This window comes from Dermacentor variabilis, chromosome 8, assembly GCF_050947875.1.
Source record: "Dermacentor variabilis isolate Ectoservices chromosome 8, ASM5094787v1, whole genome shotgun sequence".
NCBI lineage: Eukaryota > Metazoa > Arthropoda > Arachnida > Ixodida > Ixodidae > Dermacentor > Dermacentor variabilis.
In genome coordinates this window covers 83,656,620-83,682,191 of record NC_134575.1, presented here as the reverse complement: position 1 = coordinate 83,682,191, position 25,572 = coordinate 83,656,620, and positions in this window count along the sequence as shown.

The window sequence follows — 25,572 nt, the reverse complement described above, 5'->3', positions numbered from 1 at the left end:
ACACTGGCCGTCATGGCTGCTTTTTGGGGCTACTGCGCGGCATCAATGTATAGTGTGGTGCGGAGACTGCCATATTTTGTCTGTAGAGTCTTTGGGCGAGCTTGGCGACTATCGGCATGATGTTCCGGGTGCATGCTTCTGGAGATAGAGGCTACCTTGATATTCACTCGGAAGTTGGGGGCCAGATAGATTGCTTGTTCGTGGCCTTTGCCATGTGTGGGTTAGCCTAGGCGCGCTAGGACTGTTCTTCCTGTTGATGTGAGGGCTAGGTGTTCTCGTTGGCTTGTGAGGTGGCCATCTATAATTTCTATTACTGTATCATGGTCTCTTAGGGACACAAGCTTGAGTGTGGCTGTTCCCGTTGGTAGGCCGAGCACTTGCTTGTATGCTTTCCGAAGTAGTACGTCTAATTGATCTATCACCTTGGGAGTGAGGGGTAAGTACGGGACAGCCTAGGCAATGCGGCTGCTTATCAGGGCCGGGACGAGCTGTATTATGTCGCCTTCTTTCAGTCCGTATTCTTTGGTGGTGATGCGGCTGACCATTCGCATGATTTGGAAGGAGGTCTGCTTGAGACGTTGGATGGTGTATGCGCCTCCGCCGTCCTGTTGTATGTGGAGGCCGAGAATGCGGATGCGGTTTACAGTAGTTATTTCTTTGTTGTCGAGGGTGTGTGTGATGTCGGGTATTTCATTGAGTTTTCTTCGTGATTTCTGTCGAATGACTAAAAGTTCTGACTTCTCGGGGGAGGACCGCAGACCACTAGTTTTTGCATATTGCTGAACGACGGCAGTCGCTTGTTGAAGGGCGCTTTGTTGCTCTCCTTCGGAACCAGTGGTGGTCCAGATAGTGATGTCATCGGTGTATATTGCATATCTGATTTCTGGTACTGCGTTGAGTTTGTCAGGTAATTTCATCATCGCAATGTTGAAAAGGGTGGGTGATAGAACAGCACCTTGTGGGGTTCCTTTGTTGCGGGTAGGTAACATCGGGGTTCTGAGTGAGCCAATGCCTATTGTGGCCGTGTCGTTGCTTAGAAAGGCGCGTACGCAATTGTAAGTATTACGACCACAGTTCGTGAGACTTAGGTTTATAAGGATGGTATGGTGAGCCACATTGTCGGAAGCGAACTTCAGATCGAGTGCTAGAATCGCTCCGGTGTTGTGGGGTGAGATGTGTTCAAGGACTTGTTCCTTCAGCTGAAGAAGGATGTCATGGGTAGAAAGGTGGGGCCGGTATCCGAAGATTGTTTCGGGAAAGAGGTCGCTGGATTCTAGCTAAGGTTGAAGTCGGTTGAGAATGACATGTTCCATAAACTTGCCTAGAAACGAAGTCAGTGATATCATTCTCATATTTTCTGAGCTGTAGAGTTTTCCTGGCTGCAGAATGTGTATGATGTCCGCGTGCTTCCAGTCTGCTGGTAGCGTATCCGCTTCTCAATGATGATTAAAGAAGTCAGTAAGAGATTGCATGATGCCGTCATCCAGATTGCGCAGCAGCTTGTTATTTATTTTGTCCTTGCCTGGGGTGGTGTTTCGTGTGAGCGCATGGACTGCTTGTTGCACATCAGTGATAGTGATCGGCTTGTCTAGATCGTAATTGTCGCTCCCGCTGTACGCTGGAGGGTGACCTTGTGCGGGTTAGAAATCGCCTATGTACTGCGCCCGTAACTCCTTCAGGATTTCGTCATCTGAACCCGGATGGTTGTGGAGGATACGTTGGATTGTTTGCTGGCTAATTGCGTTGTTTTGTGTGGGGTCAAGAAGATGGCGTAGCAGCGACCATGTTTTGGCCATGCTAAGATTTTCCTTACAAAAATTTTTATAGAAAGTTTATAGACAGTCTATAGATCTTCAATAAAAAGTTTTGTAAGGGCATGCCCTACAACTTGATGCATAGTTGTCGCCAGTTGTGACGGGTGAGCTTTCCAGCATAAAATTCCGTGGTTGCCGTGAGTTTCGCCACAGGTAGTTTCAGTTTAAGACGGAAATGTATTGTTACGGAAGGATGACAGAAGAGAGAGAGGAAGAACAAGATCGCGAGACGCTGGCTGCTGCGTGTTGTTGCTGGTCAGCCATCTTGACTACATTGACTTTCCTTGTATATATACTGTAAATATATTCAGTCTATACTCCCAACAAAAAAAGGAGAAACTCCCAACACTCAAAAAAGGAGAAAATTTACATTACAAGAGAAAGGGTAAACGCATTCTTTTTTAATTCATCATTTCATTTTTTACTCAGTGTTCTGCTTCTCGCTGCTCAACGTTCGTAATTGCTACTCGCGGCAGTGAAGTTGACAAAGACTTTCCTGAGCAATGTATTTGCACCCTGTCGACTAGCATCAGCTGGAGAGATTAATAATTTTGGCAAGTTGGGACTCGTTCGTGGAAAAATTAACAGCTGTTACGTTTCGCCTACGACGCGCGGTTTAGCCGGCGCGGATGCAACGGACGCCGGGGCTTCGTTCAAAGCGGCAGACATTTTGGCCCGTTCGGCGCCGCCGCTACGCCTCCCTGCCAAGCGCGTCCAGTTATGTTCCAATGCCACGTGTCTTCGTGTGCGTGTATGTGTGTATGTGCATGTTGGTGCCCACGCTTGTCGAAGCGCGGCAGCCGGGGAGAGGAGCTCCCCCAACTGTGAAGCGAGGGGGTCCGAGCGGCGCCGGCACGACGGCTGCGCCACCTTCTCATCCCAACGTGCCCGAGCGGCGCCGGCACGACGGCTGCGCCACCTTCTCATCCCAACGTGCCCGAGCGGCGCCGGCACGACGGCTGCGCCACCTTCTCATCCCAACGTTCCCGAGCGGCACAGTCACGTGCTCGTCTATAGAGGGGTTCCTTCTTGCCCTCAACTGCGAGAGTATAAAAGCAGCTGCCCCCGGACGCCAAGAGAAGCTCCGATTTCTTCTGTTGAGTAACGTGCACTCCCGTCTCTCTACTTCGGTCAACCTGACCGCCAACTCTTTGCGATGTTAGAATAAACAAGTTGTTTTGTTGTTACCAGTCGACTCATGCTTTGCCGGGACCTTCGGATGCTTCCAGTTGTGCCCCAGGCCGCCAGGCCAACGCTACCCTTGGGGCTTGCGACCCAGGTGCAACAACGGGCGTCAGCGCCGAGTTCCCAACAACTCGTGCCAGCGGTGCGATTACAACAACTGTCTGCCAGCGGTGAGATCGCGACAACGGAGGCCAGCAGCGAAGATATGCAGTTGACTGTATGCTGAGGAGCTCAACGACCATCCGGGAGCAGTGCAACGAGCGCTGTGTGATGACTGGTTGCCTGCAGCGGAACGACTGCGCTGAATTCGTGGCTGCGAGGTTTGGTGAGTGCGGGACTTTCTTCTTATGAGCTTTGCCAGGCTTTTGTTAGTGTCAGAAACAGAGCTGGTAATTGTGGTTGTCGTTGCTGCCGGGTTAGTTTGCGGCAAGACAATAGTCGGCAGTAGAGAAAGCAGCATTCAGAGGAGCCATGGATTTGAAGTCGTTGCGCAAACCGAAATTGCTGGAGCTTGCAAGAGAGTTGGGTCTGGATGTCTCAGACAAACTCAGAAAACCAGAACTGCTGAGGGCTATTCTTGAGTTAGAAGCTGAGGATGACGAGCTGTCGGAATGCCTTGAGACCATTGAGGAGAGGGAGACGGCAAAAAGACAGGAGCGCGAAATTAAAGAACAGAAAGAAAAAGAAGAGCGTGAACGTAAAGAACAGAAAGAGCGAGAGCAACAAGAGCGCGACCACGCTTTGGAAATGAAGCGTCTTGAGGTAGAGATGGAACGCGCTCGTAATGGAAGTCAGGCACACGGTGCAGGAGAACGCGTATTGTTCAAAATGACTGACCTGATGCGGCCGTTTAAGCTTGGAGAGGACATTGGTTTGTTCCTGGTTAACTTTGAGCGAACGTGCGAGAAGCAGGGGTTCTCTCGGGAAACGTGGCCACAGCGCTTGCTCACTTTGTTACCCGGCGAGGCGGCCGACGTAGTCGCTCGCTTGGATAGAGAGGAGGCAGAGGATTTCGACAAAGTGAAATCGAGTCAGCTAAAAAAGTACAGGCTGTCAGCGGAGGCGTTCCGTCGGAAGTTTCGGGAAAATGAGAAAGGCAGAAGTGAGTCATATACGGAGTTTGCGTACAGGCTTATGTCAAACATGCAGGAGTGGCTCAAAGAAGAGAAAGCGTTTGGTGACCACGATAAAGTTCTGCAGTGCTTCGGGCTGGAACAGTTTTATAGTCGGTTACCTGAGAACGTGCGGTACTGGGTCTTGGATAGGCCAGACGTTTGTACGGTGGCTAAAGCCGCTGAGCTAGCCGAGGAGTTTGTGACGCGTCGGGCTCGCGGAGCTAAGGACGGTCAAAAGGGTGAATTTGGCTCCAAGTTTGAGAGGCCAAAGTTCACACCCATGAGAGCCAAGGGGAACACACGTAGTGCGGATGCGAGTGAAAGCAGTGCGACCGAACCTAAGGAGACGGCGGCAGCCGAAGCCGAACGCAGAAAGCGGTTCGAGACGAGGCAAGCGCGCGTTTGTTATACGTGCCAGAAGCCGGGTCACTTTTCGGCGCAGTGTCCGGAAACAAAACCAAAAGTTGTGTTTTTGTCATTATGCAGCACTGACGAGAACATGAAGCTTCTCGAGCCTTACATGCGAGACCTCCTCGTGAACGGGAAAGAGTGCCGAGTGCTTCGCGATTCCGCAGCTACGATGGATGTAGTTCACCCCTCCTACGTAGAACCCGATATGTTCACGGGCGAGTGCGCATGGATCAAGCAAGCCGTGGAAGCTCATAGTGTGTGTCTGCCCGTAGCAAAAGTGCTTATTGAAGGACCTTTCGGAGCACTTGAGACGGAGGCCGCAGTGTCATCTATGCTGCCCCCCCAGTACCCGTACCTATTTTCGAACAGGTCCGATCACCTCCTGCGCGAGAAGGGGCTTTTGTTTGGTGAGGCTAGCGTTCAGGCCTTAACCAGATCGAAGGTTCGGGAGCTCGCTGCAAAGGCGGTAGTTGCGGGGCCGACGTTATCAAACAATGAAAAAGGGTCAGAGGCGCAGCAAGCCGATATTCAGAGCACGCCCGAACTGAATAAAATTGAGTCTGTAACGTTAAAGGCACCAGATACTGGAGAGGAAATTCCCGATGCGGGAAAGTTAGAAGAGCTATCTGCAGATTTGCTCATCGCGCCTACGTCAGACGGACTTAATAGGTTGCTAAAAGTGAGCCGGTCGGCTTTGATAGCCGAGCAAAAGAAGGATGGCAGCCTAGAAAACGTGCGCTGCAAGGTCAAGGAAGGTATCGCCAGGAAAAATGCACGTTTTGTGGAAAGAGGTGGGGTCCTGTACCGGAAGTATCTAGACCGCAGGGGAGTGGAGTTCGATCAGCTGATCGTTCCTCAATGCTATCGTCAGGATCTGTTGCGCTTGTCGCACGGGGGTTCATGGTCCGGACACCTAGGAGTTAAGAAAACTAAGGACCGTCTCTTGCAAGAGTACTATTGGCCAGGGTGTTTTCGGGACGCAGACCCTTTCGTGAGGACATGTGACACCTGCCAGCGGGTGGGCAAACCAGGGGACAAATCGAGGGCGCCGTTGAGATTGGTGCCTATCATTACGGAGCCTTTTAGACGGCTCGTTATTGATACAGTGGGACCTCTGCCGGTAACAGCCACTGGGTACAGACACATTTTGACTGTGATCTGCCCAGCGACAAAGTTCCCTGAAGCAGTGCCACTTAAAGAACTCAGCTCAGTTGAGATAGTCAATGCACTACTGTCCATATTTGCGCGAGTTGGTTTTCCTGCGGAAATCCAATCAGATCAGGGCACAGTGTTTACTAGCGCTTTGACGACAGCCTTTCTCGAAAGGTGCGGGGTAAAGCTGTTACACAGCTCAGTGTACCAACCCCAGTCGAATTCCGTTGAGAAGCTCCACTCCGTCATGAAGCGCGTGTTGAGAGCATTGTGTTTTGAACATCAAACTGACTGGGAGATGTGTCTGCCTGGGGTGATGTTTGCATTACGGACCGCGCCGCATGCGGCTACGGGGTTTTCGCCAGCTGAGCTGGTGTACGGTCGCTCGCTGCGATCTCCGCTTCGCATGCTTCGAGAATCGTGGGAAGGCAGGGGCGACGACCCAGTCGTGGTGGAGTACGTGCTTAAGCTCCTCGAACGCTTAAGAAGGGCACAGGAGTTGTCAGGTGAAGCAATGGCAAAGGCCCAGCAGAGGGCCAAGGTTTATTATGATCGGACCGCCAGGGCCCGTCGTTTTGAGGTGGGCGATGAGGTCATGATATTGCGCACATCGCTAAACAACAAACTAGACGTGCAGTGGGAGGGCCCAGCACGGATTGTTCAAAAACTGTCGGACGTTAACTACGTGGTGAGTCTGCCAGGAAAGCGGAAAGCACAGCAAGTTTACCAGTGTAATCTGCTCAAACCTTATAGACAAAGGGAAGCAGTGGTGTGCATGATGGTAAACGTTCCTGAAGAGCTTCCGGTCGAGCTTCCGGGACTAGGCTCAGTGACGAACAGGGAAGACACCGATCAAGTCATTAGTGACTTAATCAGTAAAGCACCGCTGTCGCCTGAGCAGAAAACCGAACTACACCAGCTCTTACAAGAGTTTCAAGGTCTGTTCTCTGAGAGGCCTGGTAGGACTTCTGTACTTACTCATGATATAGAACATACCTCCCCAGAGCCAGTACGATCCAAGGCGTACCGGGTGTCACCCCGCCAGCACGATATTATGGAGGCTGAGGTAAAGAAAATGCTACAGCTCGGTGTTATTGAGGCAGGTGAGAGTGATTATACCTCCCCTTTGATTTTAGTTGAGGTACCGGGCAAGGAACCTCGTCCTTGCGTCGACTACCGCAGGCTTAATTCCATCACTAAGGATCAAATTTATCCGATCCCTAACATCGAGGAGCGCCTTGAGAAAGTTAGTAGCGCTCAGTTTATTTCCACCCTAGATCTTGTCAGTGGTTATTGGCAGGTTCCACTTACAGAAGAGGCTAGTAGGTATGCGGCGTTCATTTCACCAATGGGAACATTCCGTCCTAAAGTGTTGAGTTTTGGTTTGAAGAACGCGCCATACTGCTTTTCAAGCCTCATGGATAAAGTGTTGCGGGGACAGCAAGAATTCGCTTTACCGTATTTAGACGACGTAGCGATATTCTCCGCATCCTGGTCTGAGCATATGGCCCACTTGCGGGCAGTGCTAACCCGCCTGCGCGAAGCGGGCTTGACAGTCAAGGCTCCTAAGTGCCAGTTAGCACAGGCCGAGGTTGTCTACCTCGGTCACGTGATTGGTCGGGGTCGTCGCCGCCCCTCTGAAATAAAGGTGGCCGCTGTGCGAGACTTCCCGCAACCGCGCACGAAGACCGATATTCGGTCGTTCTTAGGTGTCGCCGGCTACTATCAGAGGTACATCCCCAGGTACTCTGATATCGCGGCTCCCCTGACGGATGCTCTAAGAAAGACAGAGCCGCAAACAGTCGTCTGGGACGAGACAAAGGAAAGAGCTTTTAGCGCCCTAAAGAGTGCCCTAACAAGCCAGCCTGTGCTACGATCGCCAGACTATACAAAAGGGTTCGTTGTTCAGTGCGATGCTAGTGAGCGAGGCATGGGCGTTGTACTGTGCCAACGGGAAAATGGAGAAGTAGAACACCCCGTCCTGTATGCTAGTCGTAAGCTGACCAGTCGTGAGCAGGCGTATAGCGCCACCGAGAAAGAGTGTGCGTGTCTCGTGTGGGCCGTTCAGAAATTGTCATGCTATCTAGCCGGCTCGAGGTTTATCATTGAGACGGATCACTGCCCTCTCCAATGGCTGCAGACCATCTCTCCCAAAAATGGCCGCCTCCTGCGCTGGAGCCTCGCTTTGCAACAATATTCCTTTGAGGTGCGTTACAAAAAGGGGAGTCTCAACGGTAACGCCGATGGCTTAAGTCGAAGCCCCTAACGTAGGAATCAGCCTCAAAATTGTTTGTTACGGATGTTTTTCTTCATGAGGCAGGATTTTTAACATATTGCTTTTGTTTAGTGTTTCAAAGTGATGACATGCTTTCTAGTGCAATTTTCCAATTTGTGGACGCGTTCTGAGTGCTGCTAGACTACTGTAAGGAACTAGGCAGTGGTATAAAGGGGGAAAGAGCCTGGCAGGGCTTAGTGAGGGTTGTGCCTTGCTTGCTGACTGAGCGGTTGAGTTTCAGCGTAGTTCTAACGCTGGCCGGGAACGAGAACAAAAATGTGAACTCTCCCGAAGTCACTTTGCAGTGTCCTGTGCGAACCTGAACGAGAGAACGAGGCCTTCTCTGTGCGCTGCGCTCAAGAAACGTCGAGGGACGCCCGACTTCGGTTATGAGCATCATCGAGCGACATCCCTCCGGACAGCGGATGCAGTCCCCTGACCATCGGGATCTCCTTCCCCCGGCGGCGCGGTCTGTTACGTTTCGCCTACGACGCGCGGTTTAGCCGGCGCGGATGCAACGGACGCCGGGGCTTCGTTCAAAGCGGCAGACATTTTGGCCCGTTCGGCGCCGCCGCTACGCCTCCCTGCCAAGCGCGTCCAGGCATGTTCCAATGCCACGTGTCTTCGTGTGCGTGTGTGTGTGTATGTGCATGTTGGTGCCCACGCTTGTCGAAGCGCGGCAGCCGGGGAGAGGAGCTCCCCCAACTGTGAAGCGAGGGGGTCCGAGCGGCGCCGGCACGACGGCTGCGCCACCTTCTCATCCCAACGTACCCGAGCGGCACAGTCACGTGCTCGTCTATAGAGGGGTTCCTTCTTGCCCTCAACTGCGAGAGTATAAAAGCAGCTGCCCCCGGACGCCAAGAGAAGCTCCGATTTCTTCTGTTGAGTAACGTGCACTCCCGTCTCTCTACTTCGGTCAACCTGACCGCCAACTCTTTGCGATGTTAGAATAAACAAGTTGTTTTGTTGTTACCAGTCGACTCATGCTTTGCCGGGACCTTCGGATGCTTCCAGTTGTGCCCCAGGCCGCCAGGCCAACGCTACCCTTGGGGCTTGCGACCCAGGTGCAACAACGGGCGTCAGCGCCGAGTTCCCAACAACTCGTGCCAGCGGTGCGATTACAACACAGCGCTTGCGTTGTGCCACTCGTGTTCGTCTTGGCTGCGCCGGTAATTTCAACCGCGAATATTCCATAGTTGTCATCAGTTGCATATCAATAGGTGGGGTTATGTACTGTATTTACTGTGCTTATGCTATGAAAGCAGTTAAAGATTTCAGCTATGTATGCCTGATGCCAGGCCAATGTTAATGTTGAAAACTCATCACTATAGCTGTCTGTTAGCAACACTATGCCTAGCAATGATGCTGGCTACCGACTTTTGCCTCCACAAAAACAGCCCATTCACGTAAGTGCTGTCTCAGTCTGCCTGTAGATTCCACCCACCCAAGCGGTCTTGATTAAACTACCAGACATCTTAAATCGTCAAATCAGATGGAGGTGGCATGTCAGGTAGAAATATTCTCGTAAGATTCATCTAAGCGAATGTCCATTCAAAGATAGACTGCGCATAAAGCTACGAATGTTAATCGGCGTAAGATTCTGCTAGTCACCTCTGTCAGTGCTCATAACTTTCAGTGAAATAGCTTTGCATCAAAACTGAGAGTTGGGCGAGCTGTTGTTGTTCCGTCTTAACGAAAAAGTTCGCAAAAAAGACGTGGACGACGTAGACGTAGTCTTTTTCGCGCACTATTTCGTTAAAGTAGAGATGCCTAGGTTTTCATTTTATGTAACATCCACGGAGATACCGAATGTGCATCTAATTCATTGAACGGTTGAGTCTTAAGCTCCAAAGCAGCGTATTACGTGTGAGTATGGTGAAGTGTTCAGAGCTATATCGAACCGTTTGGGCTCCTCAGAAAATCGCGGAAGTATCACCACACGTATGTCTTTGCGCTACATTCACAATAAAGCTCGGTCGCCACGCTACGGTTATTTACGGTTCTGAACGCGCAAATTTGGTTCCGGCTATAAAGTAATGAGACAATCACTGTTAAGAATGCTGCAGGCAACTGTAGTTCTTCTTTTATTGCTCATTTGTGCTACTCCGACAAAACTGTCTTGGGGAAGCACGGCTAAGCGAACAAAGTTGCTTTGCTAGGTCATGACACCGTTGCAATGGAACCACTAGGACAAAGGTACTTTACAATATGCACGTAACACATGAAAGCAGTGTCTGACAGCAGGAATATTCGTATGCAGCTCTTGGCAGTGCATATTACAGCCACGCGTATAAGCAGCAGCGACAGAAAAGGCCCAAAATAATGAGTGCGTAGTAGATAACAGAGTTGAGGAGTGTGAACTTCGGAGTTGTAATAATTCCGAAATCATTCCGAATTTTCAAACACCCGGAATGGAATGGGATTGGAACGGAAGCCTTCCGGATTGGAGTTTTAATGCAATGGGTACCTAGTCCCAGAGCGTAAGTGTTGATCTTAGGCGAGGGTAACAAGCTAGTGAATTTGCCGATTATACTACATTAGACTTGGCCAATTTATTGCATTTATAATTTTTTTCTACAATACGCTTCTTTCAGTATCTTCATACATGAATACTTCTACCGCAGCAACTCTAAACAACACGGTATTCTGCCTATTCTAAGCTTCTGATGATCCGGAGACTTTTTTCGGTGCCATGTTGAAGTCCATTTGAACTAGGGTGTCGAACCGAAAAACGAAGTACCGATTCAGTTGGAGTTTGAATTCAACGCGCTTCGACTTAGTTGGGTTAAGTTGCGGTTCGTAGGAGGAGGAGGAATAAACTTTATTAGTAAAAATGAGCCGACGGTAAAATCGTCCGAGGTGGGCGGAGTCCCTAGTCCAGGATGCCGTGGGCCTGAGCCGATAGCTTGGCCCTGCTTACCAGGCGATGCTGGTCTTCAGGGCTCGAGCTTGTCAGCTGGGCCTCCCACTGCTTGACGGTTGGTCCGGTGATGGGCGGTGTCGATGGCTTTTGTTGGCATTCCCATACCATGTGGTAGAGGGTATTGGGTGTAGAGCAGAAGGCGCATTTGTGAGTATAGCTCGTAGGATACATGGCGTGTAGCAGGGTGCCGAGCGGGAATGTGCCGGTCTGTAGTTTTCGGAAGATCACCACCTCTTCTCTTGTCAGCTTGGGATGCGGGGGTGGATAGATCCTCCTACCCAGTCTGTAGTGGCTCAGGTTCGTAGGAATAAACATTTATAACAGTTCGGGAACCGGTTCGCAATACCGTAGCGGTTCACCACCCTGTTGGGCTCAGTCCATTTTATCCTGCCCGACGGCGATATACGGCATAGTACTATCGACTTGTTTTCATGACTCTTCCGCATGTTTCGTCAAGAGGAGGTCGAAATTTGCAAATGAATTACACAGATACGCGGTAGTATTCGTGTGCACATTATACACAGGTAATCAGTTAGAATCCTTGAGTCTGAGGTCTGCATAGCCTCCACACTCGTTACTTCCACACCAGCAGCGCCAGTAAATTTTAACTGAGTCTAATAACTATTCTCAAGTTAACTTTGATTTAGCTTGATGTTTTTACTACAAGAATGGCGGTGAGGGAACTCTGGCATTTGATTCACATATTATTACGCGCGCTACTACTCCCACCATCTAGTCTGTGGCCAAGAAAGTAGCTAGCACTTGACGTCTTGCTCACTTTTCTGTTTGTAATTAAAAGCACGTGATGGGTGAGCACACACACGTTTCTGAACGATCAACCAGAGTAGGTTGGGCTCATCCGTACGTTGACCTGCCTTGTCAGATGCACGTGGCGCATAGTCTTTCGCTGGTTAAGGGCGGACAGAGAAGTCAAAAGTACGCACATGTCACTCCACATGTAATTTCTGCCACTTGAACAGCGTTGTACTCAGCCTGGCTAAGCACCGAACGTGCATTTAACGGCGACAAGTAAGAAGAGCAGATTTCGCGTGCTGGTTAAGGCAGCGGTTACCGCTCCCTGAGAAAGTGACGGCATTAATTAGCGGCTTGTTCATTCAGTTTATGTTTTCACTTTTCAATTTCAGTTTATTTTTTTCCTTTGATAAGTAGACATACGTGCTTACACAAGCATACAGAAGAAGGTCCCAGAGCACGTGGCTGAAAGGGGACCTCCTCTCAGAAAATGTATGCATATGTGCGATTATGCAGCATAAAACAGCAATGCAATCTTCACCACGTGGAAGAATATGCAAAGGAGATGTGGTACAAACTGCGAAATAATACAAAGTCAATAAGTAGTCGTAGAATTACAACAGTAGTTAAGGCATTCGCAACAGAACAAAAAAATATTTATAAATGCTACAAATGAAAAAAAAAATATAGAAAGAAAGGAAAAACGAAAAATAAATGAGCAAAAGTGAAGTGAACGGCTGAGATATGTGAATTATTTTGGCTATCTAGTAAAAAAGTTAATAATCTTTTCTTGAAGAAACCTAAAGACGAAGAGTGCTTGACATCTAGTGGGAGGCTGTTCCAAGTACATAAGGCTGCAAAGTAGCCAGACTGTTTTCCATAATTAGTATGTATTAATGACAATAAGAAATTGTTGTTAGCTCCAAATCTGGCGTGGCTTTAGTTAACCCAAGTAACCTCAGAAAATATGTTTACTTGGGGAGGATTACGTGTTAGGTTAAGTACCATTACGGCTAATTTATGTTTAACAATATTAATTAGTGAATGTATTCTGTGGTTGTGAAGCATATCACAAGCACTGCAGTAGAATGAGCTTAACGACAAATTCGGATGACTTGATTCTGCAAGTATGTAGTGGTGCTATATGAGCTGGATATGTGTTACCCCGTGCTGTAATGCAATAATTGAGATGGTTGTGAATAAAAGAATATTACAAGGTTGGCAATGTTTGCTCGCTAAAAGAATACCTAGCTTTAAGTTAAATTCTAATACGGGGGAAATTTTGTGCTGCAAATGGGCGATATGTTTCGTAAATTTTAAGTGAGTCAACAATTATACCAAGAAATGAGCATTAATTAACTTCACTGACGTCAGGAGAGTTTAGGTTGACAGTGGGAATGAATTCTGCTGTCCTGTGATTCGAATGAAAAAGCTTAAAAGGCGTTCGGGTAGGATTTGTTCTTAGCGAGTTAAAGTGGCACTCCGTGCAGCTCAAGTCGTTGCTATATCCCTCCTCGAGGGCATCGTCTTTTCCGGTCTGCGAGTTTAGATTGCTTTAGCGACAAGTTGACCTAAGGGCCTAATTGTCAGCGTCACCAGAAACGTTGATTCCGCGGGGCCCATGAAGGAAGTTTTTTGGCAGCGGAACACAAATGACATGACCAACTTCAATAGTGCAAGCGTCTCTGCCGAGGCGGCCGTATAGTTAACAGCCCATATCCCTTGCCTATCCCAATCCTCGCACACTACACACGTCGTGAGTCGTAACAATCTGTTAGTATAGGGTGCCCCTATTGAAGAAGAAGTTATGGGAACAATTGTGCGAAGCATCGAGAATCCGTTGTCCCCTTATATGCTTGAACTGTTTCGTACCGAAACCGGCCGCTGTTATTTTTTTTTTTAGGTTGAGGTTTGGTTTGTGTTTTCAGGTGCCGGTTCTGTTCTGCTCATTATAGATATTAAACTGTATCTGTTAAAGTATGTAATAAAAAAGGCAACCTACATCAATAATTCCTTTGGCTCTAATTTATACGACAGCAACATTCTCATTGAAACCACGACTTTATTTCGCTTCCCTTCTTCTTCCTCAAGTAATGGCGCTGATTGACTCCTGTGGACACTGTGCAAGGTGGTCTTGTACTTTGCTTTACTCGAATGTTTACTATTCGGAGACATTCGAGGCAGCAACGCTCTGAATAAAAATGACGCTACGGAACCTTTCAGCATTTCTGAAAAAAAAAGGAGCGCAACATTATTTGTTGCGTAGTTAAGACTTCAAAAATTTAATTTCCTTTTCGTCGCTAGGCATGCCAACGCACGTAGAAAACAAAGATAAAGGTTTTCATTTAATATTATTCTTGAACTGGAATGAACGAGCTCAGCCATTCAAGCAGTCAGAACGGCCCCAACTGTGACCATACCGAGGAAATAAAAAAGTCCGAATTACAGGAATCTCCACACTCTGGCATGGAGTGGTAATGGAATAGAGAGTTCTACTATGCCTCTCTGGAAGGTATGAGTTCAGTATTACAATAATAGCAGTTCTGAGATGATCATATTATATTTCTGCGTTGATGCACCGGAACAGCTCTGTCGCCAAGGTGTAACACTGTAAAAGGCCAGCGACATCTATCGTGTGTACCATCAGTATTAGAGTCATTAGATTAATTAACGTCATGGTTTCTCGGTGGAGTAAGTGGCCAGAAAACTCCGTTTGCCGTGCCTAGAGAATTCCATCACAGGTTTTCTGAATGATGTGAGTAGCCAAGACAGCATCGGAGGAGTCAAATTTGTCACGTTGCCGTTGTTATCTTTGACAGATTATCATCATTGTCATGGCGTTGTCATTGTTGTAATGCCGTCACCGGTGTTATGCCACCGTAGCCACAGCGGTATTGCTGACATCGTCGTCGCGGCGACCTCATCCCTGTTCACTGTCGTCTTCAAGCAAGCTAAAGTTTATTCTCATTGCGATAGCAATAAACAGACCAAAACTTGGGCTTGCAGATGCGGGGAGGTATGTCCCCGGCTGAGCAAGGGGCGGGTTGTCAGGCACAGGCGTGTAGGCAAGGGACCGTGAAATTGTGCGACCAGCCAGACCGACAGTGTGTTCGTATGATAGCATCTCCTATTTCACGAGGACCATTGTGTTTGAACTTTAGGCTTTGTCTTAGTGGCTCTCACTACTTATTCATTTACTTAGATCATTGTAGAATGGCCACCGCTCCTGTCATTCAAGATAAGAAGGCGCCTATTGGCGTGTGGCCAATTCTAGGGCGGACGAGCTCATCAGATGCGTTCATGTAGTCTGCATAGTTTTATACCAATTCTCATTCGCGGAAGTGGCGGACAGGCGGCAAACTTAAGGAAACAGGAGTGGAGCAGTAATTAAGCTCTGTGGTGCCAACATTTCGCGTTCTTTTTTTTCGAACACTGCCTAATCAGCCACTGCGTGTCGACGCCGCCGGGCGTAGAACGGCCTTCTCCAGTTACAGAAAGAAGGAAGCATGCAAACGAGAAAAAGCACGAATTAGGACGAGATATCGGCTGTTGAACGAATATTGAGCAGTCACGCTCCAGTTATTCCGGCTGGGAGCTTCACACGCTTCTGTTCGGCTGCCTTACGTGGGATGCCTTACGCCGAAGATACCGAATCGCTACTTTGTGTCATGTTCTCGGAAAAAATCGCCACCTTGATATTATAGTGTAGAGCCAGTTTTAAAAGCATAGCTGTTGATGCTTCTTTACAGCCATTCTTGTGTATCTTGAGACAACATCTACCTATCAGGGACGCACACATACGAAACGTAGCTCTTCCTTTCCTCTCTCCTCCCCTCCTTCCTACCTTCCATTTCTGTGTTGCTGTCACCTCCCTTCAGAAGAGTAGGCAGGCGTTGTGCCCCTTCCGGTGGCAGTTGAAAGCCTGCTCGTCGCTTTCCCTTTCCTGTTAACTGTGTATATGTGCATATGTGTTCAAAACAAATAGTAATGTGTATGTCGGTAATGTCATCTTCATCAACAATATCATCGTTCTCATCATCATGGTCGTCATTACAATACCAGCACGTGATTTTAGCGACTAGACAAGGAGAGCATTTATCCTTCCCAAGAAACCAAGGCTGAATTTCTCACGTGCTCGCCATGGTGGTGCCATTGCTGTCGCCTTGTTGATTATTGTCAGTTTGACGTCTTCCTAAATTTTTTCATGCAATACTAGCGGCCCTTATTTGGCAGCCATGGCAGACGTGCAAACACAAAGTCGGTATTGCAATTGATTACAAAAAAAGAAGCAAGGAATCTAGCAGATGAAGTTTCGTTCGGAATACATTATCCTATGCATTTTATGCGTAAATAAACATAACACGCACAAGAAGAGCAACAAACGGCAGAGAAATCTTGAGGCAACATCTAGCTATCAGGGACGTGCACATAAGAAACGTAGCTAAATATAATTACGGCGCACAAAGTTATTATTGTCATCGGAACGCGTTTTCACGCGTTGCTGTGGTTGCAACCGCTTGGTAGGCTATATCACCGTTCTTGATTGCAGTGAAGGGGGAACTTGTGGTTTTCGGGATCTCGACATTTGCTTGTAGAGCGTACAAATGCGCCCATGTAAGGAACTACTGAACCGACAATAGAGAAATTTGGTGCTTTCAATATATTTTAAAAAATGGCTACTCTCTACCAGCAACAGAATTGCATTATGTGGTCTCATAGTGGAAACACTGAGAATTGATCAAGCTTCATCAAGATTATTATTCCAAGTTTGGAGCACTACAATAACTAGACGCGGACTTGCCAGCATATTGCAAAGTTGGGCCATTTGTGTTTGTGAAATAAATAAGAAAAAAAGAGAACAACAACAACAACAACAACAGCAGCAGCAACAACAACAAAAGAATAACGCAAGTTGTTGCTGCGCTTTGCCAGTCACTGCACTTTCTGACCGTTCCGCAACAGTTTTTTGGTAAGAATAATGGCGTCAACTATGTGCCTTCTACAAAATGTCCTTGGCATTTCACAAACACCGGGACTTGCGATTGTCCGCTTGCTCGCTCGGAGAAACAAAATCGTCGAGACAATATGGGCTGTGCATACGCCGTCGTGTGCTCTCCAACCACTGCCTGCTCTCCCTTCGAAACTGCCACGCCCACCACCAATTTGAGCTGAAACCGCGCTCAGTTTTGAAGCAGCTGAAGCGGAAAACAAAGCCGCGCTTGTTGAGTTTCCGGAACGAAAGACGAGATGGGAGGAGCTCACATTGTACGCGCACACGCAGCCCGAAGCTATTTTCCTGGATCGAAATCGAATTAACCAACGTGGGCACAGCGTCGAGGAATTAGATTTTTGCAGATAAGCTTCCATCGTCTAGAAGCAGTTGCCCACGGGCTTCCGAAAAAAGAGTGGTTCTGCAATAATTGGGCTCAGTCACGGAATGGAAACAACGCAGGGGCGTTCCCGGTCTTGTTACCCCGCAGACGTAGCTCCGAGTATTTGGACCGCCTTTAGGGCTCATCGAAGCTGCTTTGGACTAGAGTCTCTGAAAATGTACTTTTTGATAGTAATCGATATGCTTCCCCGATATCATTCAACCTGAAAGCAAAACTTTCTGCTCTCGCATTCGCGCTTTAAGCGTCCCCACCAAAGTTTCATATCGCTCAGTGAGGGCGACAGTGTTTAATCCATTTTTTCACAAAGTTTACTGCTTACATCTTAGATCCATAAGATTTAAAGCATGCAGGGTTAAAAGAGGATCGTTATTTGTTGATTTGATGCGTGCTTCTTAAAAACGGCTCTGTATTGTGCTTGCCTTCCCTTCGTAACAGCTGCAAGCATTCTTTTGAAGTTTTATTAAATATAGGTAGGTAGCTGGACGCGAAGATACACCCGGTCAATTCCCCGCAGGGGCGTCTGCGTCAGCAGGCGTTTGGTGTGTTGCGACACCACGTACGCGAGCACACGAGGGTTGGCCCCTCCCGCGTGTAGCTGTGCGCGGCTTAGACATGTCTGGGGAAAGTGGGGTCCTGGGGCTTGAGCCGATGCCGGGTGTTTGGACCTTTAAAGCCCCCAGCGTAGGCAACACACCTCTTCGGCCTCTGCTTCACATAGACGGCGCCTCCAGACTGACCCGCCTGGGGGAAATCGGCAGTCGCCTTTTCCTGTCCTTCTCTCCGATCTTCGTCTTCCTCTTTCGCCTTTTCATCTTTCTTGTCTCCTTCTCTCTTCCATTTGCTTCCTCCTCCTTGGCGGCAAGGGTTAACCCTGTGTGGCTATCCATCATTGGGTACACCATATTTGGTTATAGTGATGGCGTACGGCTGGCGTCGTGCCGACTTGCATGCAAGCTCTGCCACGTCCCCTCGTTGGGCTCCGTGGTGGGCGGTCGGCGCTGTTGCCAAAGGTTTATATATTTTCATGGAAACAACTTCCCTCCCCCCCCCTTCCTGATCGCCCTCAGAAACGAGGGCGCAGCGAAGATGTCTTTCTGTTTTTCGGACACCAAATCCAGAATTTCCCCCGCTTCCACGCTATTCACCCTGAAAAGTCAGACAAACCAGTGCGAACAATTTCACCGTTCCTTGTTTCAAAGCCCTTGACTGATATTTTTGGCCCAGGTTACAAGGCGTCGAGGATGGCAAGCGGCGACCTCCTCTTGGAGCTCCGCGATGAGAAACAATATGAGAAACTACCGAAACTAGTGTTATTTGGGGAGACCTACATAACAGTAACCCCGCACCGTACAATGAACACCACCCGCGGTGTTGTGTCGGATGATGACTTGCTTGAGCTGACTGAAGCGGAACTCCTGGAGGGCTTCAGAGAGCAAAATGTTATCAATGTTAAAAGAATTAAGATCAGGCGTGACAGCAAAGAAATCAAGACCAAACACCTTATACACACATTCGGCTCAGATATTCTGCCCGAGTCTGTAGAGGCCGGGTACATGAAACTTCGTGTTAGGCCATATGTGCCAAATCCCCTCGGATGTTTCAAATGCCAACGTTTCGGCCACAGCTCGCAGAGCTACCGAGGCCGCCAAACTTGTGCGAAATGCAGTGCCCATGAACACACCTCTGAAGCTTGTGAGAACGCTCTCCTCTGTGTAAACTGTGATGGGGAGCACGCCGCGTACTCGTGGTCGTGCCCATCCTGGAAGAAAGAAAAAGAAATTGTAACAATCAAAGCTTTACCATTTTCAGTTTTTTAATAAAGATAGCCTAAATTCATCAAAATCTTGGCCAATCCCCCACAGTGGGTGTGCGCCATCGCATAAGGAATACCATACCATACCATACCATACCAAAGTAAAAGAGAATATATCATTCAAGGAGGCACGCAGGCGGGTTTCATACCTGCCCAAGAAAATATTTGCCGATGTGACGCGACAGGGGGCAGCGACACAACGGCTTCCGGCGCCTGTCCTACCCACAAGCAGTGAGTCGGCAGTTACGCCATCTGCCCCCGCGGCGTTTACAGCTAGCGCTGCTCCGCTAACCCAGCAGAAGGGACCATCGATCCCGCAGGTGGGCACAGCCAAGGCTGCCTCAGCCTCCCCGGCCCCTTCCAGCGCTGGCAACAGCCGGCGTAGCCCAATCCCACAAGCAGCCCCATCGACCTCCGGGCTGGTGGGCGCAGGGTCCTTGCCCTCCGAGGCGGAACTCTCTCCGGAAACTGCTCGCTCGCAAGAGCGCGTGTCCGGCACCTCACAAGAGGCAATGGACACTACACCTATCCTCACGGCGCAACAAGCTCCTAAGGGGCGGCAAGGCTCCCTCGAACGCTCCAAAAAAGGACAAAATCCCCGTTAAAGGGCCTACAAAGAGATCTGTAATCTGAGGCACCACTTCTGTTTCTGTATGCACAGCACCAATTTACTTTAAATATGGATACACAAATCATTCAATGGAACGTCAGAGGTCTTCTTAGAAACCTTGATGATGTCCAAGAACTTATCCACGAACACAAACCAAAAGTACTGTGTTTACAGGAAACACAGTTATAATCAAAACACACTAACTTTCTCCAAAAGTATGTTACGTTTCGCAAAGATCGCGATGATGCCGTCGCATCATCGGGTGGTGTTGCCACTGTCACTCATAACAGCATGGCGTGTCAACCTTTAGAGCTACAAACGCCCCTTGAAGCAGTGGCGGTTCGAGTTGTCCTCCTACGCAAACTCGTCACTATTTGCTCGCTTTACATACCTCCACATTACCAATTAAAGAAACATGAATTTCAGTCCTTTATAGATGAATTTCCAGAACCTTATGTTGTTCTTGGCGATTTCAATGAGCACAGCTGCCTGTGGGGCGACTCTCTTATAGCTGCGCTAGGTCGTCTCGTTGAACAGTTCGTTTTGTCTTCCGGAGCGTGCCTGTTGAATAAGAAGGAACCCACATATTACTGTCTTGCAAACAGAACTTTTTCTTCAACTGATCTTAGCATAGTTTCCCCGTCTATACTGCCTGAACTTGAATGGGAAGTTACCAACAATCCTTATGGGAGCGACCATTTCCCCATACTGCTAAAGTCACCTAAAGAAAACGAATATACACCACAGGCTCCTAGGTAGAAGAGTGATACAGCTGATTGGAAGAAATTTCGAACTCTTACTAGTATCTCATGGGCTGACATGTCTTCGTTAGGAATTGATGTTGCAGTGCAGTATTTTACAGAGTTCATGGTAGATGCCGCATCTAAATGCATATCTGAACTAGGTGGCTCGGCATGTAAACGGCGTGTCCCGTAGGAAACTTGTAGGAAACAGAACAAAGCGTGGGGTTTGCTACGCGCTTCTCCCACTGCAGAGAATCTTGTCAACTTTAAGAAAGCAAAGTCCCAAGGCAGGAGAACCCGCCGACAGGCCAGAAGAAAGAGTTGGCAAAAGTTTTTATCGGTATCAACTCGTACATAGGTGAGGCCAAAGTCTGGAACAGGGTTAATAGGAAAAGAGGGCGACAAACATATTCAATCCCTTTGGTAAACGCACAAGGCGCTACCCTGCAAGATCAGGCAGACTCACTTGGGGAGCACTTTGAGAGCGTGTCCAGCTCAACCCATTATTCCCAATCCTTTCTCAAATATAAACAAATAGAAGAATGTAAGCCAGCCACTCACAAGAAAGTGTCGACAGAATGAACCGTACAACCGTCCTTTTAGTACTGCCGAGTTGAGAGCTACCTTGAGCGCATGCAAGAGCTCTGCACCGGGATCTGATGGGATCACGTATGAAATGATCAAAAACGTGCACAATGACACCCAAGTTACACTACTCGCACTTTTTAACACCATTTAGGCTGCAGGATACCTTCGAACCGCATGGAAAGAAGCCATTGTGGTTCCTGTGCTGAAACAAGGCAAACACCCTTCCTCAGTGGAAAGTTACCGCCCAATAGCCCTCACAAGTTGCCTTTGTAAGGTATTTGAAAAAATGATTATTCGGCGACTGATCCATTTCCCTGAACTGAGCAAAATGCTTGATCCCTATCAGTGGGGCTTCAGAGAAGGGCGGTCCACAACCGAACATCTTGTACGTATTGAAGGATATATCCGTGACGCATTTGTACACAAACAGTTTTTCTTATCCACATTCCTCGACATGGACAAGGCGTACGACAAAACGCGGTGCTACGGCATTTTGAGAGACTTATCAGAAATGGGCATTCATGGCAATATGCTAAACCTAATAGAAAGCTATTTGTCCAATTGTACCTTCCGGGTAAAAGTCGGTAATGTACTGTCACGTCCTTTTATACAGGAAACTGGTGTAGCCCAGGGAGGCGTGCTCAGCTGCACACTCTTTATTGTTAAGATGACAACACTTCGTGCTTCATTGCCACCAGCCATTTTTTATTCCGTCTACGTACACGATATACAAATGGGTTTCAAATTCTGCAACCTTAAAGTGTGCGAAAGACAGGTACAGCAGGACTTAAACAAGGTGTACAAGTGGGCAGACCAAAATGGATTTAAAATCAACCCCCACAGAAGTACTTGTGTTCTCTTCACGAGAAAGAGAGGCCTGGCCCCAGATACTTGTGTGGAACTGAGCGGACAACAAATTCCTGTCCACAAAGAGCACAAATTTCTAGGTGTTATACTTGATTATAGGCTCACTTTCATCCCACACATTAAATATCTTAAAGAAAAATGTCTAAAAACCATGAACTTACTAAAAGTCCCATCCCACACTACATGGGGTAGCGACAGGAGGTGGCTGTTGAATCTTTACAGGAGCCTAGTTCGATCACTACTGGACTATGGTGCCGTGGTTTGTTACTCTGCCGCCCCGAGTGCGCTAAAGACATTAGACCTCGTTCACAATTTCGGTATCCGACTGGCCACTGGCGCATTTAGAAGAAGCCCTGTTGAAAGTCTATACGTCGAGTCAGATGGAGCTGGGTGAAACTGGAGTGATCACTTCAGTTTCGGAGAACGTACATGAGCTTTACCTATTTTCTTAAAGTTCGCTCAAATAAGGAACATCCGTGTTTCACAACCGCTAATGACATGTGTGAAACAATTTTTCGTAATACACCCTCTATGAGAGTACCTTTGTCACTGCGTGTAAGAGAGCTAAGCGAAGGAATGGATGTCCCAATTCTCGGACATCACTTAATGCCTCAAGCTAAGCAACTACCACCCTATGAGTGGCAGGTGATAGACTGTGATGCATCCTTTGTAGAGGTCACAAAGCACGCTCATGACCTCGAAATCGCTATGCATTCCCGTGAACTTCAATCGAAGTACAGCTGCTCCGAATTCTACACAGACAGGTCAAAATCCCACGCTGGCGTTTCTTATGCTGCTGTTGGTCCCTCTTTTTCTATATCTGACGTATTGAACCCCTTAACAAGTATCTTAACTACAGAAGCCATGCTGTATTGTCTGTAGTAAAACATATCAAGAAATTAAAACTTGACAAAGCAATAATGTTCACAGACTCATTAAGTCTTGTAAAAGCGTTGATTTCTTTACAAAAGTTTAGAAATCCTCTTTTAATTGAACTTTACTGACTCTTATGCGGTATTTCTTTATCATATAGACATGTTGTAGTATGCTGGGGACCTGGCCATAGAGGCATCGATGGTAATGTATTAACTGACAAAATGGCCACATCACTCACATCACTAACTATTACTCCTACGGCTACTGTCCCTGTCGTAGATCTGAAGCCTTTCTTACGTAAGAAACTGCGAAACTACTGGCAACGCATGTGGGACGCAGAAACTAATAATAAACTGCGCTGTATAAAGCCACAGCTAGGTTTTTGGCCCTCCGCAACAAAATCACGGCGAACAGATGTCTTATTCTGTCGTCTCAGAATAGGACGCACATTTGGCACCCATAATTTTCTACTTACTGGAAATGAACCTCCAACGTGTGGTAGATGTGGTGAGAGGCTGACCATGCTTCATGTCGCCGTGGAGTGTCGGGAGGCCGAAGCTGAGAGAAATAAATATTTTCCTCTGGCATATCGTTATTACATCCCTCTTCACCCGGCAATGTTTCTTGACCAAGAACCGCTATTTAACACCAAAGCAGTCCTCGGTTTCTTAAATGATGTTATCTTACATGTTACAAGTCCAATAAATTCGTAGAGCATCCTCGTTCCAGGGGATGCCGCTGCGATAACTGTGTTGCATAGCACATGCCTCCAGGCCTTGTGTTTCAAGGGCTCTAAGGAGGCAGTAGTGCTCTAGTAAATTTTAGAATTAGACATATTTTATACATCGTATCATTATTTTCAAATGTATGCTAATTTTCATAGTACACGTCACATGTCACGGCCATAATCATATTATACAGATTTTACGCAATTTAGAGCGACTACACTTAAGGCCCCTTTAGAGCCACGTCACACCAACATAATAGAACTCATAACTACACTGCGAACTCATTACCAACGGCATGGCGCTCTTCAGCCATACATGGCCCGTGTGCCATTAAACACCAAACATTCATTCACACCCTGTTAATTTTATTATTAAACAATTCTTTTTTTTCCTGTGAAGATTGCCTAGGGCAGATAGCGTAATTCTTGTCTTTAGGCTGTGTTACCTCAAGCTCAGCTCAAGGATTATCTGGACGTTGAGCGATTCCTAAGGATGACGCCAGTTTCGACATATTATTTTCCAAAGTGCGAGTTGAAATGCATTTCGATGAGTGTGCGCATGGAAAATACAGGTGTGCGCACAAATAACCACACTTATCAATCAACACTTGAGAATTGTGTGCCTCATGCCTCCCAGTGGCTAATATTCATTCTGGAGGATTAGGCAGAACGACTCGCCTCGTGCCACGTCATCATCATCACCATCATGATCATAATTATAATCACCATGATCACCGTCATCATAATCAGCAGCAGCATCCTATTTTTATTTCCAGGACGAAGGCCTTTCCCCGGTGATCCCCAATTACCCTGCGCTAGCTGATTCCAACTTGGGCCTGCCACAGTTTCGGGATTTGATCAGTCCATTCAATTTTTGGCCATTCTCGACTGCGGCTCCTTTCTCTCGGCACCCATCTGTAACTGTAATGGTCGACCGGTTACCTACTCTATGCATTACATGGCCTGCCGAGCTCCATTTTGTTCTCTTAATGTCAACTAGAATGTCGGGTATCCCCATTTTCTCTATGATTCACAGTGCTGTCTTCCTTTGGCTTATCCTAACGCCTAACATTTTCCGTTCCACCGCTCTTTGCGTGATCGCTCTTTATGCCTGCCCTGTGCACTCAAACCCATTTTTACTCTGCTGTAAGTTTCTCTCTCATGATCAGAGCACATACCAAATGTCTAAGTTAAAGAAACAGGTAAATATAATCCACTAATATATTAACAGGTCGATGTGCTTTCAGGGATACCTGAGAGCCTACATTTTCTTTTTTCAGTTTGTTTGTGAAATTTTTCTTGTTGTGGAGAATAGAGGTGGGTTTGCTTGCACTACTATGTCGGCCAGCATACTAGGGTTATATAAGGCTGTTCACTTGTAGTTTCATTCAGCGCAAATGTAACCTTTCTATCTATTTCCAGAAATATATCCGTCGAGATGCTGACCAACCTAGAAGACTGCAGCCACGCGAAACCTTGGAAAGGAGGGAGAAAATGAAACTTCGCTTTAAAAATTAGTGTAAGAACAGTGTTTTTTTACTGCAAGTTTGACGGCGCATGATTCGAAACTGGTGCAATCCTGCAAATTTGTTCCAAGTGAATATGCGTTGCAAGCACACCCAATACAATTCGTATATTGGAATAAGTGCGGTACAGTAACTAGTAAACAACTTAACACTGGAACTTTTTAGTTGATCGACTGCTTCTTTTGACCTTTTATGCAAGTAATGTCCGTCTCTTCGACTAACCTATAGCTCAAGCATAACAACCGTGCTATCTTCGTCCCAGGTAATTCTTAAGTTGCCTAATAAGAAAAAAACAACACTTGATAGATAGATAGATAGATAGATAGATAGATAGATAGATAGATAGATAGATAGATAGATAGATAGATAGATAGATAGATAGATAGATAGATAGATATGCTGGTAGGCAGGTAGGCAGGCAGACAGGCCGCCTGAAGTTTCCTGACGAGCGCATGAATTCAGCTTGAGGCGCCCAAACGGATAGTGGTTCATAGAAAGATGTAGACTTGACGTGATTGACGTTCCGTCGAGCAAGGAATGTTTCCGCAGCCAACGCTTCGACAACGGAGCTTGTCTATATTTGGCCCTCGCAAAACCCTCTCCTAGTCTTAGCGACGGCTCCAGCGACATGCCTCGTTCGAGCACTGTTAATCCCTACGAGGAGCGTTTTTCTGCATACCTTTCCAGCCATAATGAAGTTGCTGAAAATTAATGTTCAGTATAGGATAATCTGCTGAAGAAAACACCGCCATAGCCGTGGTTGCTTCAGTCCACATTTGTAGCTTAATTAAGGAATTTGAG